This window comes from Primulina eburnea, chromosome 9 (genome assembly GCF_022965805.1).
Source record: "Primulina eburnea isolate SZY01 chromosome 9, ASM2296580v1, whole genome shotgun sequence".
NCBI classification, from domain to species: Eukaryota; Viridiplantae; Streptophyta; class Magnoliopsida; order Lamiales; family Gesneriaceae; genus Primulina; species Primulina eburnea.
This window is the reverse complement of record NC_133109.1, coordinates 8,746,331-8,760,962: the sequence shown is the minus strand read 5'-3', so window position 1 is coordinate 8,760,962 and position 14,632 is coordinate 8,746,331. Positions and strand designations below refer to the sequence as shown.

The following is a 14,632-nucleotide window of genomic DNA, read 5'->3' as shown; positions in this document are numbered from 1 at the left end:
CGAAGTACCTGAGCTGGCGATAACTCCTCCCTGGCCATCATCTGCAAAAGTCACCTTCTTAGCAACACAATCGATAACTGCACGGTAAGTCGAAAGCCAATCCATGCCAAGAATAACATCGAAGGCAACCATAGGGATAACAATCAAATCAGCGAAGACAACTCGCTCCTCAATACGAACAGGGCACGCAAACACAATCGATGTCGGGCACAATACATCTCCCGAAGGCAAAACAACACTAAGCTGAATGGGAAGAATAGAAGGAACTATACCCAAAGATCTCAAAAACAAATCAGACATAAAAGAATGAGTAGCACCAGTATCAATCAAAGTAGTAGCTACTCTGCCTGAAATCAAAATAGTACTATAAATCAATGAAGAATCATGATTAATACCTTCCTTGGTCATCGAAAAGATACGACCCTGCACTCTCCCTTGGCTAGCTCCCTTAGGACAATTTCTGGCAACGTGGCCTGTCGTGCCACAACGATAGCAAGACTGAGTGCCAAATCTGCACTCTCCACGGTGATGCTTGCCACACTTCTGACACAAAGGCTTCTCGGGATCAAATGGAACAACTGGAACTGGCGATGGTCTAGGACTCGGCTCCATCTTGCCCTTGCCCTTGAAACGATCCCTGCCCCTCTGATTAGAACCCTGGCCTCTCTGAGCAACAGCTTGATGCCTCTCCGGCCTCTCCCTGGCAATATCCTTCTCATCCTGCTCGGCCAACAACGCTTTGGACACGATCTCCTTGAAAGTCACGGCCTTGGACATGTTGATATCACGGCGAATCTCCGCTCTAAGGCCTCGAATAAAATGAGCGCCTTTGTCCTTGTCGTTCGAAGCAATATACGGAGCAAACAAGCAACCCTCCTCAAACTTCAGGATATACTGACCAACATCCAAGCTCCCCTGTCGAAGCTCCAAGAACTCCGTAACCTTCCTCGCTCGAAGTGCATCGGGGAAATACTTGTCGTAGAACAAGTCCGTGAACTCTGACCACTTCAGCGTCGCAACAGTCACACCAACCTTCGTCGCATTCCACCAAATGCGGGCAGCCTTAACCAACATGAAAATGGCACAACTAATCCTGTCTTTGTCCTCATACTGGAGATGATCGAAGATAGCTTCAAGCGCCTTGACCCACTCGACAGCAACTAGAGGATCGGTGCTACCTGCGAATTCCGGTGGATCCATCCTCTTGAAAGCAGAAAAGACGGCATCAGTGCCAACAGCCTGAGCAACCTGACCTCTCACTTGGCCTCGACCCTGTCCTGCTCCTTGCAATCGGAGCAACTGCTGAATCTGATCGCTATGCACCTTAGCCTGCTCCTTAAGCAACTTGCCGAACTCGTCGACAACTCTCGAGGAAGAACTATCCTCACCCTCTGCCGCCTTATGCTTAGGAGGCATACCCTACAATTGCTCAAAAGACACCAATCAATATATATAACAATGGATAGATGCAAGAAAACATACCCGGACAGTTGAAAGTAGACGAAGTCATATGCATTGGTCCGAAGAACACCGCTCTGATACCACTAAATGTGACACCCTGACCCGTTACAATTAAAAATACGCAGCGGAAATAAAATTTTCTTTAAAATATGGAAGGAGTTTCAAAATACATTTCATAAAAATGTTTACAAAACAAATACATGATCATTCGAATGATATACAAAATACAAAAGAATCATTCTTATGATCATGTCCCAAAATGATACAAAATAATCTTCCTTCCAACGGTGCATGCATATGACCCCTATCCACAGTCAACGTCCAGGGTCACCACTCTGATCTGCATCACATGAATAAACTGGAATGAGAATAAATCTCAGCAAGTGGAACTCTAACATAGCAATGATACATAGTATACTCTGTAAAACATGACTTTGAAATCATAAATACCATCAACTCTGAAACATGAATACTGTAGCAATAACTGTAGCAATAGCATATCAATAGGATAACAATACGATGGTATTTCTCTTTTCTCTGGTTGGATTGATATCAATAGTATCTATGACTGTGGGTGCAAATATCCCATCGATATAAATCGATAACTGTGAGGGATATAAGCCTATAGGCGTTGATCAACTAATTGCATGCAATGCTCTGACTATGATTAATCAATCCAATAAAACATTTGAACTCTGAATATCATTTAAAGCCGTCGTTTCACAATCTCATAATATCTCTTGTATTCCCTTTTTAACAATAGTGAGACATACAATGCCTCCAATAGATAATCAATGAAATCAATACATAACAATGGATCAATGGAAGGGAATAACACTTTGAAACCTTTAAAACACAATACATATATCATCATGTGAGCAAAAAGGATGAAATTCCACTTACAAACCAATAGAACACCTCCAAACTAACTCTTGGTACGACACCTACAACAATAATCCATAAACAACACCAATATCAACTCTATATCCACAAGTACAAGTCAAATAATCCATTAATCAACTCAAACAACAAGCCCAAGTCAACCCTTAACTCAAAACCTTAATAGAATCGCACCAAAAACTTACCTAAGCTTCCTTATACCACGTAGAACGTCGATCTCTAGTCGAAAATCCAAACAAAGCCAAGAATCAAAGGTAGGAAGCAATTGAAAATGGAGAAAACCCTTGCCCTAGAGAGGAAATCTCGAAAAGAAGATAAGAGATAAGGTATGGAATGGCCAACAACTCCCAAAAAGCAACTAAATATCTCGCCCATACTTACACCGCGGGTGCGGTCACACAAGCACCGCGGGTGCGCTAAGCTCACGGCAATCCAACAAAATTCCATGCACGAACACCGCGGGTGCGGTGCTACAATTACCGCGGGTGCGGTGCACACCGCGGGGGCGGTCCTTGCACTGCCGCGGGTGCGGTCATTCCACGGCCTTCCAAAACCAAAATGATGAATAGTATACCGCGGGGGCACTCCTCTAAGAGCGCGGGTGCACTCTTGCTACGGCAATGAACAGTAATAAGGCCACAAAAATAGATCCGAAACGCTGAAACGAACAATCAACACCAACTAATACCTCAATAAAACAATAACCAATAATACTATGGCCCAAAACACAAATCTAAACATCTAATCACATAACCCAAATAACAAGTAAAGCTTAAACCGTACCGTACACCGGGCTCGGCTATTACAAGTAATCCCATACCACAAATCTGTTTCAAATCTTTTCCTGACCATCTTACTGCTGGTCATGAATCCGATCTGATTCGTATTCAGTGATACAAAATACCAATCTAATTCACATAATCAGGTAAACATGTATCTACAAGCAGAAACACATAATCTCATGTTAGCATCACAATGTAAATCAACATCATAAGCAATCTCATGCTAGCACACACATGCAAGGAAAGAAAATTCATCTACCCCGCTCATTCTCTTCTAACCCCATCTAAGTCAATCTAAAAGATCTATCAGTTCTAACTATCTTAGTCTAAAGATCTATCTCTAAAGGATCCTCGCTCTGATACCACCTGTTGTGGGGACCTGGACGCTGATCATCTTCTTAATCTTCTTTGGGATTTAATTATCAGTTCTGATAAACAGGGTCTAAAAATTTTTCTTTTTTCAAATGTAACTGCGGAAGGTAATGGAATCTAAATACGATACATGTCTGTATAAAAATACATTTCAGTATTAAAAGTACAATAATCTAATCTAAGGTTCAACTACTAAAGTTCAAGTAGTAAACTCAAGTCTACTGCAAGTCCGGAATCACCACGCTAAACTCGTCTTCTCTCATCATCTTCTTGACCCCGATCCAGCCCCACCTGTTGTCATGCACACATACAAAACAAGACAACAGCCGGATAACTCCGGTGAGAATAAATCCCAGTATAACACATGGTAAACATGCATATATACAAAATAAATCATGAAGCATACTGTCATGAATAAAATCAAAATAATAGATTTCATAATCTATGAAATCTAATCAAAATATGCATGCACTTTAAATCAAATAAACATGCATATAAACACTCTCAATCATAGAAACATGCTATCCTACTGAAAGCAATAACGATGGGTCCCATGATCTAGGAAGCCACATCCATATAATCATGCAGTTCTAATCAACTCATGTCTAGACTTGACTCGACTAAAACTCTAGGGATCCCGTTGTGAATAAGACGTCACTGGCTGTCACCTACCCTACCAATCGAGGTGCTGTACGTCTTATTCCTAGACTTCGGCCTGATCTGTATCCACGTCTACAAAGGGGCGGTGATCTTCCCCAGAGCTGAGATATCGCCGAACGTCTAGAGTCTGCCTGATCTCCAGACTGCCCTATCTTAATGCATGAATAACAATCTATAATCATTGCATAATCATATAAACATATGCGCCAAATGCTCTGGATGCTCCGCGCATGTGCGCGCATTTCTTCGCGCATATGCGCCATGGCTTCGGCTTTGCTCGTGATTTGGTGCATTTTTCTTGTCTTTTCCGGTCCGATCTATTTCGTCTATAATCATATCAATTATCCTCTATGATTATAATAATCATTTCCAAATCTTTTCAGATTAACAGGATTAATTTCTCGGGCATTACAAAAGTAACTGAAGAATATAACATTGCGATCTGAAACAATAGTCCTAGCCATGCCACGCAACCTAACGACTTCTCTAAAGAACAAATCCGCAATGTTTGAAGCATCATCGGTTTAATGACAAACTATAAAATGTGCCATCTTAGAGAATCTATCCACAACAACAAAAATAGAATCCCTCCCCTTCTTAGTCCTAGGCAACCCCAAAATAAAGTCCATAGAAATGTCAATCCAAGTTCTTTCTAAGAATAGCACGCAAAAGTGTTCCCAAAGTTCTATTGACAACTTCAGTTTGTCCATCCGTTTGAGGATGAGAAGTAGTAGAAAACAACAATTTTGTGCCAAGTTTAGCCCATAAATTCTTCCAATAGTAACTCAAGAATTTAACATCGCGACCAGAAACAATAGTCCTAGGCATTCCATGCAACGTAACGACTTCTCTCAAGAACAAATCCGCAATGTTTGAAGCATCATCGGTTTAATGACAAGCTATAAAATGTGCCATCTTAGAGAATCTATCCACAACAACAAAAATAGAATCTCTCCCCTTCTTAGTCCTAGGCAACTCCAAAATAAAGTCCATAGAAATGTCAATCTAAGTTCTTTTTAAGAAAAGCACGCAAAAGTGTTCCCAAAGTTCTATTGACAACTTCAGTTTGTCCATCCGTTTGAGGATGACAATTAGTAGAAAACAACAATTTTGTGCCAAGTATAGCCCATAAAGTCTTCCAAAAGTAACTCCAGAATATAACATCGCGATCAGAAACAATAGTCCTAGGCATGCCACGCAACCTAACGACTTCTCTAAAGAACAAATCCGCAATGTTTGAAACATCATCGGTTTTATGGCAAGCTAGAAAATGTGCCATCTTAGAGAATCAATCCACAACAACAAAAATAGAATCCCTCCCCTTCTTAAACCAAGGCAACCCCAAAATAAAGTCCACAGAAATGTCAATCCAAGTTCTTTTTAAGAATAGCACGCAAAAGTGTTCCCAAAGTTCTATTGACAACTTCAGTTTGTCCATCCGTTTGAGGATGAAAAGTAGTAGAAAACAACAATTTTGTGCCAAGTTTAGCCCATAAAGTCTTCCAAAAGTAACTCGAGAATTTAAAATCGCGACCAGAAACAATAGTCCTAGACATTCCATGCAACGTAACGACTTCTCTAAAGAACAAATCCGCAATGTTTGAAGAATCATCGGTTTAATGACAAGCTATAAAATGTGCCATCTTAGAGAATCTATCCACAACAACAAAAATAGAATCCCTCCCCTTCTTAGTCCTAGGAAACTCCAAAATAAAGTCCATAGAAATGTCAATCTAAGTTCTTTTTAAGAATAGCACGCAAAAGTGTTCCCAAAGTTCTGTTGACAACTTCAGTTTGTCCATCCGTTTGAGTATGACAAGTAGTAGAAAACAATTTTGTGCCAAGTATAGCCCATTAAGTCTTCCAAAAGTAACTCAAGAATGTAACATCGCGATCAGAAACAATAGTCCTAGGCATGCCACGCAACGTAACGACTTCTCTAAAGAACAAATCCGCAATGTTTGAAGAATCATCGGTTTTATGGCAAGCTATAAAATGTTCCATCTTAGAAAATCTATCCACAACAACAAAAATAGAATCCCTCCCATTCTTAGTCCTAGGCAACCCCGAAATAAAGTCAATAGAAATGTCAATCCAAGTTCTTTTTAAGAATGGCACGCAAAAGTGTTCCCAAAGTTCTATTGACAACTTCAGTTTGTCCATCCGTTTGAGGATGACAAGTATTAGAAAAAAACAATTTTGTGCCAAGTTTAGCCCATAAAGTCTTCCAAAAGTAACTCAAGAATTTAACATCGCGACCAGAAACAATAGTCCTAGGCATGCCACGCAACCTAACGACTTCTCTAAAGAACAAATCCGCAATGTTTGAAGCATCATCGGTTTAATGACAAGCTATAAAATGTGCCATCTTAGAGAATGAATCCACAACAACATAAATAGAATACCTCCCCTTCTTATTCCAAGGCAACCCCAAAATAAAGTCCACAGAAATGTCAATCCAAGTTCTTTTTAAGAATGGCACGCAAAAGTGTTCCCAAAGTTCTATTGACAACTTCAGTTTGTCCATCCGTTTGAGGATGAAAAGTAGTAGAAAACAACAATTTTGTGCCAAGTTTAGCCCATAAAGTCTTCCAAAAGTAACTCAAGAATTTAAAATCGCGACCAGAAACAATAGTCCTAGACATTCCATGCAACGCAACGACTTCTCTAAAGAACAAATCCGCAATGTTTGAAGAATCATCGGTTTAATGACAAGCTATAAAATGTGCCATCTTAGAGAATCTATCCACAACAACAAAAATAGAATCCCTCCCCTTCTTAGTCCTAGGAAACTCCAAAATAAAGTCCATAGAAATGTCAATCTAAGTTCTTTTTAAGAATAGCACGCAAAAGTGTTCCCAAAGTTCTATTGACAACTTCAGTTTGTCCATCCGTTTGAGGATGACAAGTAGTAGAAAACAACAATTTTGTGCCAAGTATAGCCCATAAAGTCTTCCAAAAGTAACTCAAGAATGTAACATCGCGATCAGAAACAATAGTCCTAGGCATGCCACGCAACCTAACGACTTCTCTAAAGAACAAATCCGCAATGTTTGAAGAATCATCGGTTTTATGGCAAGCTATAAAATGTTCCATCTTAGAGAATCTATCCACAACAACAAAAATAGAATCCCTCCCCTTCTTAGTACTAGGCAACCCCAAAATAAAGTCAATAGAAATGTCAATCCAAGTTCTTTTTAAGAATGACACGCAAAAGTGTTCCCAAAGTTCTATTGACAACTTCAGTTTGTCCATCCGTTTGAGGATGACAAGTATTAGAAAAAAACAATTTTGTGCCAAGTTTAGCCCATAAAGTCTTCCAAAAGTAACTCAAGAATTTAACATCGCGACCAGAAACAATAGTCCTAGGCATGCCACGCAAACTAACGACTTCTCTAAAGAACAAATCCGCAATGTTTGAAGCATCATCGGTTTAATGACAAGCTATAAAATGTGCTGTAATGCCCAAGAATTAATCACTGCAATTAACGATGATTGATTTATCATTTCATGTGATTATGACGGGATTAATTGGGACACCGAGAAATGTATTCAGAAATAAAATTATGAAAGATATGAGAATGCCAGACCGCACCCGCGGTAAGGGGAGGACCGCACCCGCGGTGGTGCTACGGGAATTTGAAAGAATCGATACAGCAGGGTGACCGCACCCGCAGGTGCTTACGAGACCGCACCCGCGGTGCTAATGCGACCGCACCCGCGGTGTTGCGTGTCTTGCGGAAAATGAGCCATGTGCCGGAATGCATGCGCGAGTTGTCTAGATATATATATAGACATGCAAGTCGGTTTTCAGAACATAAATGGAGGAGAAAGGGTCGAAGCTTTGGCACGAGAAATCCTTACGCCTTTTGTGAAAAATCCGTCCGTCTGAATTTGAATCCGACTTCGGTATCGAGTTCCTAGCAACGTAGGCTACAACTGGACGTAAGTTTTACTACGTTTTGACATGCTTTGAAATTATGGTATTGTCAGAATTGAATGGAACTCATATATGTTGTTCTTGACATGTTAGACAGCGTAGAATCGAAGTCAGATTAAGAAACAGACTGAATATGAACTTGTTATGATTTCAGAATAAGATTGAATAAGAATTGATATCCAGATTGAGTGGTTATCGATTATGAGATATTAGAATTAATATCTGATTGAAATGGTATTGTTGGGTATATTGATATTATACCGTTATGCCATCGATATTGAATTAGGTTAAGTATTGAGCAGAACAGATTTGATTTGAGTGGTGTATTGATATTATACTCCTCGATATTGTTCTTGTCAGATCGATATTGACAGGTTTTGAGTTCGAGACTTCGACAGAGCCAGAGTATCAGAAAGAAAGGTATAAATTAATGTTGAGTTGGGATTGCACAACTCGAGTGAGGTTTGACTCGAGTTTCCCTAAATCACATACTTTTACTTATTGCATTGATATTTGCAATTGATCAGACTTATGATTGTAGTCTATTGATTTATAGCTACTGTGTGATAAGATTGATATTTGTAGCCTATTGATTTATAGCTACTGGATGTAATGACTGCTGATTCGCTAGTCATTGACTGATTTGCTTAGATACTGACTGTATGTATTGATTACTGAGTCGTTGAGTCATAGGCTGATTCGCCTAGTCACCGGCTGATTCGTCGGGTTATTGACTGATTCGTCTTATTATAGGCTGATTCGCCTAGTCACCGGTTGATTCGTCGGGTTATAGACTGATTCGTCTAAACTTAAGCTGATTCGCTTAATTACAGGCTGATTCGTCTGGTTATTGGCTGATTCGCCTAATTACTGGCTGATTCGTCAGGTTATTGACTGAGTCGTCAATTCTGCGGCTGATTCGCCCAGACACTGGAGATATTAATTATATCGATGCCGTTTAGGGATTGATTCATTCCTATCGACTGAGATTCGATATAATTACCTATATCCAGACATCAGGATCCCTAGGATAGAGTTGAGTCGAGTCTGAGACGACGCGTCGGATGAGTTGAGTCTGATACGACATGTTGATTTACATTGTTTTGCCATTCATGATTATTGAATGCCTGAGATTGATTTATGTTTCTGATTTGATACATGTTATGAATATTTCTTATATGCTTTCGTATATGTTTTTATATGATTGCATTTATACATTGTTTATACTGAGATATTTATATCTCACCGGAGTTATCCGGCTGTTGTCTTATTTTGTATGTGTGCATGACAACAGGTGGGGCTGGATCAGGGTCAAGAAGAGGATGAGAGAAGACGAGTTTAGCGTGGTGATTCCGGACTTGGTTTAGAGATAGGGTTAGACACTTGATATTAGTTGTTAAACCCTAGTTGAATAAATATATGTTGTACAAGACTTGTACTTTTATACTGAGATGTATGTTCATGTTTAATATGTAATTTGAGTAAATTACATTACGTTTCCGCTGTGTATTTTAAAAAAAAAAAATTTAGACCCTGTTTTATAATTGATTAATTAGTCCCAAACATGATTAAGAACTTGATTAGCGTCCGGGTCCCCACATGTGCCATCTTAGAGAATCTATCCACAACAACAAAAATAGAATCCTTCCCCTTCTCAGTCCTAGGCAACCCCAAAATAAAGTCCATAGAAATGTCAATCCAAATTCTTTTTAAGAATAGCACGCAAAAGTGTTCCCAAAGTTCTATTAACAACTTCAGTTTGTCCATCCGTTTGAGGATGAGAAGTAGTAGAAAACAACAATTTTGTGTCAATTTTAGCCCATAAATTATTCTAATAGTAACTCAAGAATTTAAAATCTCGACCAGAAACAATAGTTCTAGGCATTCCATGCAACGTAACGACTTCTCTAAAGAACAAATCCGCAATGTTTGAAGCATCATCGGTTTAATGACAAGCTATAAAATGTGCCATCTAAGAGAATATATCCACAACAACAAAAATAGAATCCCTCCCTTTCTTAGTCCTAGGCAACTCCAAAATAAAGTACATAGAAATGTCAATCCAAGTTCTTTTTAAGAATAGTACGCAAAAGTGTTCCCAAAGTTCTATTGACAACTTCAGTTTATCCATCCGTTTGAGGATGAGAAGTAGTAGAAAACAACAATTTTGTGCCAAGTTTAGCCCATAAATTCTTCCAATAGTAACTCAAGAATTTAACATCGCGACCAGAAACAATAGTCCTAGGCATTCCATGCAACGTAACGACTTCTCTCAAGAACAAATCCGCAATGTTTGAAGCATCAACGGTTTAATGACAAGCTATAAAATGTGCCATCTTAGAGAATCTATCCTCAACAACAAAAATAGAATCCCTCCCCTTCTTAGTACTAGGCAACCCCAAAATAAAGTCCACAGAAATGTCAATCCAAGTTCTTTTTAAGAATAGCACGCAAAAGTGTTCCCAAAGTTCTATTGACAACTTCAGTTTGTCCATCCGTTTGAGGATGACAAGTAGTAGAAAACAACAATTTTGTGTCAATTTTAGCCCTAATAGTCTTCCAAAAATTACTCAAGAATTTAACATCACGAACAGAAACAATAGTACTAGACATGCCATGCAACGTAACGACTTCTCTAAAGGACAAATCCGCAATGTTTGAAGCATTATCGGTTTTATGACAAGCTATCAAATATGCCATCTTAGAGAATCTATCCACAACCACAAAAATAGAATCCCTCCCCTTCTTAGTCCTAGGCAACCCCAAAATAAAGTACATAGAATGTCAATCCAAGTTCTTTTTAAGAATAGTACGCAAAAGTGTTCCCAAAGTTCTATTGACAACTTCAGTTTGTCCATCCGTTTGAGGATGAGAAGTAGTAGAAAACAACAATTTTGTTCCAAGTTTTGCCCATAAATTCTTCCAATAGTAACTCAAGAATTTAACATCGCGACCAGAAACAATAGTCCTAGGCATTCCACGCAACGTAACGACTTCTCTCAAGAACAAATCCGCAATGCTTGAAGCATCAACGGTTTAATGACAAGCTATAAAATGTGCCATCTTAGAGAATCTATCCACAACAACAAAAATAGAATCCCTCCCCTTCTTAGTCCTAGGCAACTCCAAAATAAAGTCCATAGAAATGTCAATCCAAGTTCTTTTTAAGAATAATACGCAAAAGTGTTTCCAAAGTTCTATTGACAACTTCAGTTTGTCCATCCGTTTGAGGATGAGAAGTAGTAGAAAACAACAATTTTGTGCCAAGTTTAGCCCATAAAGTCTTCCAAAAGTAACCCAAGAATTTAACATCGCGACCAGAAACAATAGTCCTAGGCATTCCATGCAACGTAACGACTTCTCTCAAGAACAAATCCGCAATGTTTGAAGCATCATCGGTTTAATGACAAGCTATAAAATGTGCCATCTTAGAGAATCTATCCACAACAACAAAAATAGAATCCCTCCCCTTCTTAGTCCTAGGCAACTCCAAAATAAAGTCATAGAAATGTCAATCTAAGTTCTTTTTAAGAATAGCACGCAAAAGTGTTCCCAAAGTTCTATTGACAACTTCAGTTTGTCCATCCGTTTGAGGATGACAAGTAGTAGAAAACAACAATTTTGTGCCAAGTATAGCCCATAAAGTCTTCCAAAAGTAACTCAAGAATATAACATCGCGATCAGAAACAATAGTCCTAGGCATGCCACGCAACCTAACGACTTCTCTAAAGAACAAATCCGCAATGTTTGAAACATCATCGGTTTTATGGCAAGCTAGAAAATGTGTCATCTTAGAGAATCAATCCACAACAACAAAAATAGAATCCCTCCCCTTCTTAGTCCAAGGCAACCCCAAAATAAAGTCCACAGAAATGTCAATCCAAGTTCGTTTTAAGAATGGCACGCAAAAGTGTTCCCAAAGTTCTATTGACAACTTCAGTTTGTCCATCCGTTTGAGGATGACAAGTAGTAGAAAACAACAATTTTGTGTCAATTTTAGCCCTAAAAGTCTTCCAAAAATTACTCAAGAATTTAACATTGCGAACAGAAACAATAGTACTAGGCATGCCATGCAACGTAACGACTTCTCTAAAGGACAAATCCGCAATGTTTGAAGCATTATCGGTTTTATGACAAGCTATAAAATGTGCCATCTTAGAGAATCTATCCACAACAACAAAAATAGAATCCCTCCCCTTCTTAGTCCTAGGCAACCCCAAAATAAAGTCTATAGAAATGTCAATCCAAGTTCTTTTGAAGAATAGCACACAAAAGTGTTCCCAAAGTCCAATTGACAACTTCAGTTTGTCCATCCGTTTGAGGATGACAAGTAGTAGAAAACAACAATTTTGTGCCAAGTTTAGCCCATAAAGTCTTCCAAAAGTAACTCAAGAATATAACATTGCGATCAGAAACAATAGTCCTAGGCATGCCACGCAACCTAACGACTTCTCTAAAGAACAAATCCGCAATGTTTGAAGCATCATCGGTTTAATGACAAGCTATCAAATGTGCCATCTTAGAGAATCTATCCACAACAACAAAAATAGAATCTCTCCCCTTCTTAGTCCTAGGCAACTCCAAAATAAAGTCCATAGAAATGTCAATCCAAGTTCTTTTTAAGAATAGTACGCAAAAGTGTTCCCAAAGTTCTATTGACAACTTCAGTTTGTCCATCCGTTTGAGGATGAGAAGTAGTAGAAAACAACAATTTTGTGCCAAGTTTAGCCCATAAATTCTTCCAGTAGTAACTCAAGAATTTAACATCGCGACCAGAAACAATAGTCCTAGGCATTCCATGCAACATAACGACTTCTCTCAAGAACAAATCCGCAATGTTTGAAGCATCATCGGTTTAATGACAAGCTATAAAATGTGCCATCTCAGAGAATCTCTCCACAACAACAAAAATAGAATCCCTCCCCTTCTTAGTCCTAGGCAACTCCAAAATAAAGTCCATAGAAATGTCAATCTAAGTTCTTTTTAAGAATAGCACGCAAAAGTGTTCCCAAAGTTCTATTGACAACTTCAGTTTGTCCATCCGTTTGAGGATGAGAAGTAGTAGAAAACAACAATTTTGTGCCAAGTTTAGCCCATAAATTCTTCCAATAGTAACTCAAGAATTTAACATCGCGACCAGAAACAATAGTCCTAGGCATTCCATGCAACGTAACGACTTCTCTCAAGAACAAATCCGCAATGTTTGAAGCATCATCGGTTTAATGACAAGCTATAAAATGTGCCATCTTAGTGTGTTGACCCAGCTAACCGCGGTGTAAGTATGGGCGAGATATTTGCTACTTTTTGGGAGTTGTTGCCATACCTTATTCCTATTCTTTCCTTCTTCGAGATTTCCCTCCATTGGCAAGGGTTTTCCTCCATTTTCTTTTGCTTCCTATCTTTTTTTTCTGGAGTTAGTTGGATTTCCACTTGAGATCGCTCGTTTTCGCGTGGTATAAGGAAGCTTAGGTAAGTTTTTGGTGCGATTCTAATTAGGTTTGAAGTTAAGGGTTTAGTTGGTTTGATGTTTGATGTTTATGGATTATTTAGCATGGACTCTTGGATTTAGTCTTGATATTGGTGTTATTTATGGATTATTGTTGTAGGTGTGTACCAAGAGTATAGTTGTAGGTGTTCTATTGGTTTGTAAGTGGAATTTCATCCTTTGTGCTCCATGATATTATATGTATGTGTTTTTAAAGGTTTCAAAGTGTTATTCCCTTCCATTGATCCATTGTTTGATATTGATTTCATTGATTATCTTGGAGGCATTGATGTCTCACTTTGTTAAAAAGGGAATACAGAGATATTATGAGATTGCGAACGACGGCTTTAAATGTTATAGAATTCAAATGTTTTATTGGATTGATTAATCATAGCCAAGCATTGCATGCAATTAGTGATCATCGACCATAGGCTTTTATCCCCTCACAGTTATCGATTTATATGTGGATATTGGCAACCACAGTCCAGATATATTGATATCAATCCAACCATAGAAAAGAGAAATACCATCGTATTGCTATCTATTGCTATTGCTATTGCTACATTTTATTGCTACGTTATTCATGTTTCAGAGTCGATGGTATTTATGATTTAAAGCCATGTTTTACAGAGTATACTGTATCATTGCTATGTAAGAGTTCCACTGGCTGAGATTTATTTTCATTCAGTTTATTTCATGTGATGCAGATAAGAGCGACGGACCGGACGTTGACTGTGGATGGGGGTCATATGCATACGAAGATTGGAAAAGATGATATTTTTGTACCATTTTGTAACTGATCAACTAATGATATTTTGTATTTTGTTATGTCATTGGAATGATCATGTTGTTATTTTGTAAACACTTTTTATAAATGCATTTTGAAACTCCTTCCTGTTTGAAAGAAAATTTTAAATTCCGCTGGTATTTTAATTGTAACGGGTCAGGGTGTCACATTTAGTGGTATCAGAGCGGTGTTCTTCGGACCAATGCATATGACTTCGTCTACTTTCAACTGTCCGGTATGTTTTG

The 14,632-nt window shown here is 38.6% G+C and overlaps 1 long non-coding RNA gene across 1 annotated transcript in view; it reads right to left on the bottom strand.

Moving 5' to 3' along the window:
• Window positions 1-1,732: 1,732 nt before the first annotated feature.
• Window positions 1,733-14,632, bottom strand: part of LOC140842076 (uncharacterized) — a 117,816-nt gene continuing 104,916 nt past the window's right edge. Inside the window, exon 3 of the long non-coding RNA XR_012120308.1 lies at window positions 1,733-1,801. This is a non-coding gene — a long non-coding RNA (uncharacterized lncRNA). The remainder of the gene's footprint in view (window positions 1,802-14,632) is intronic.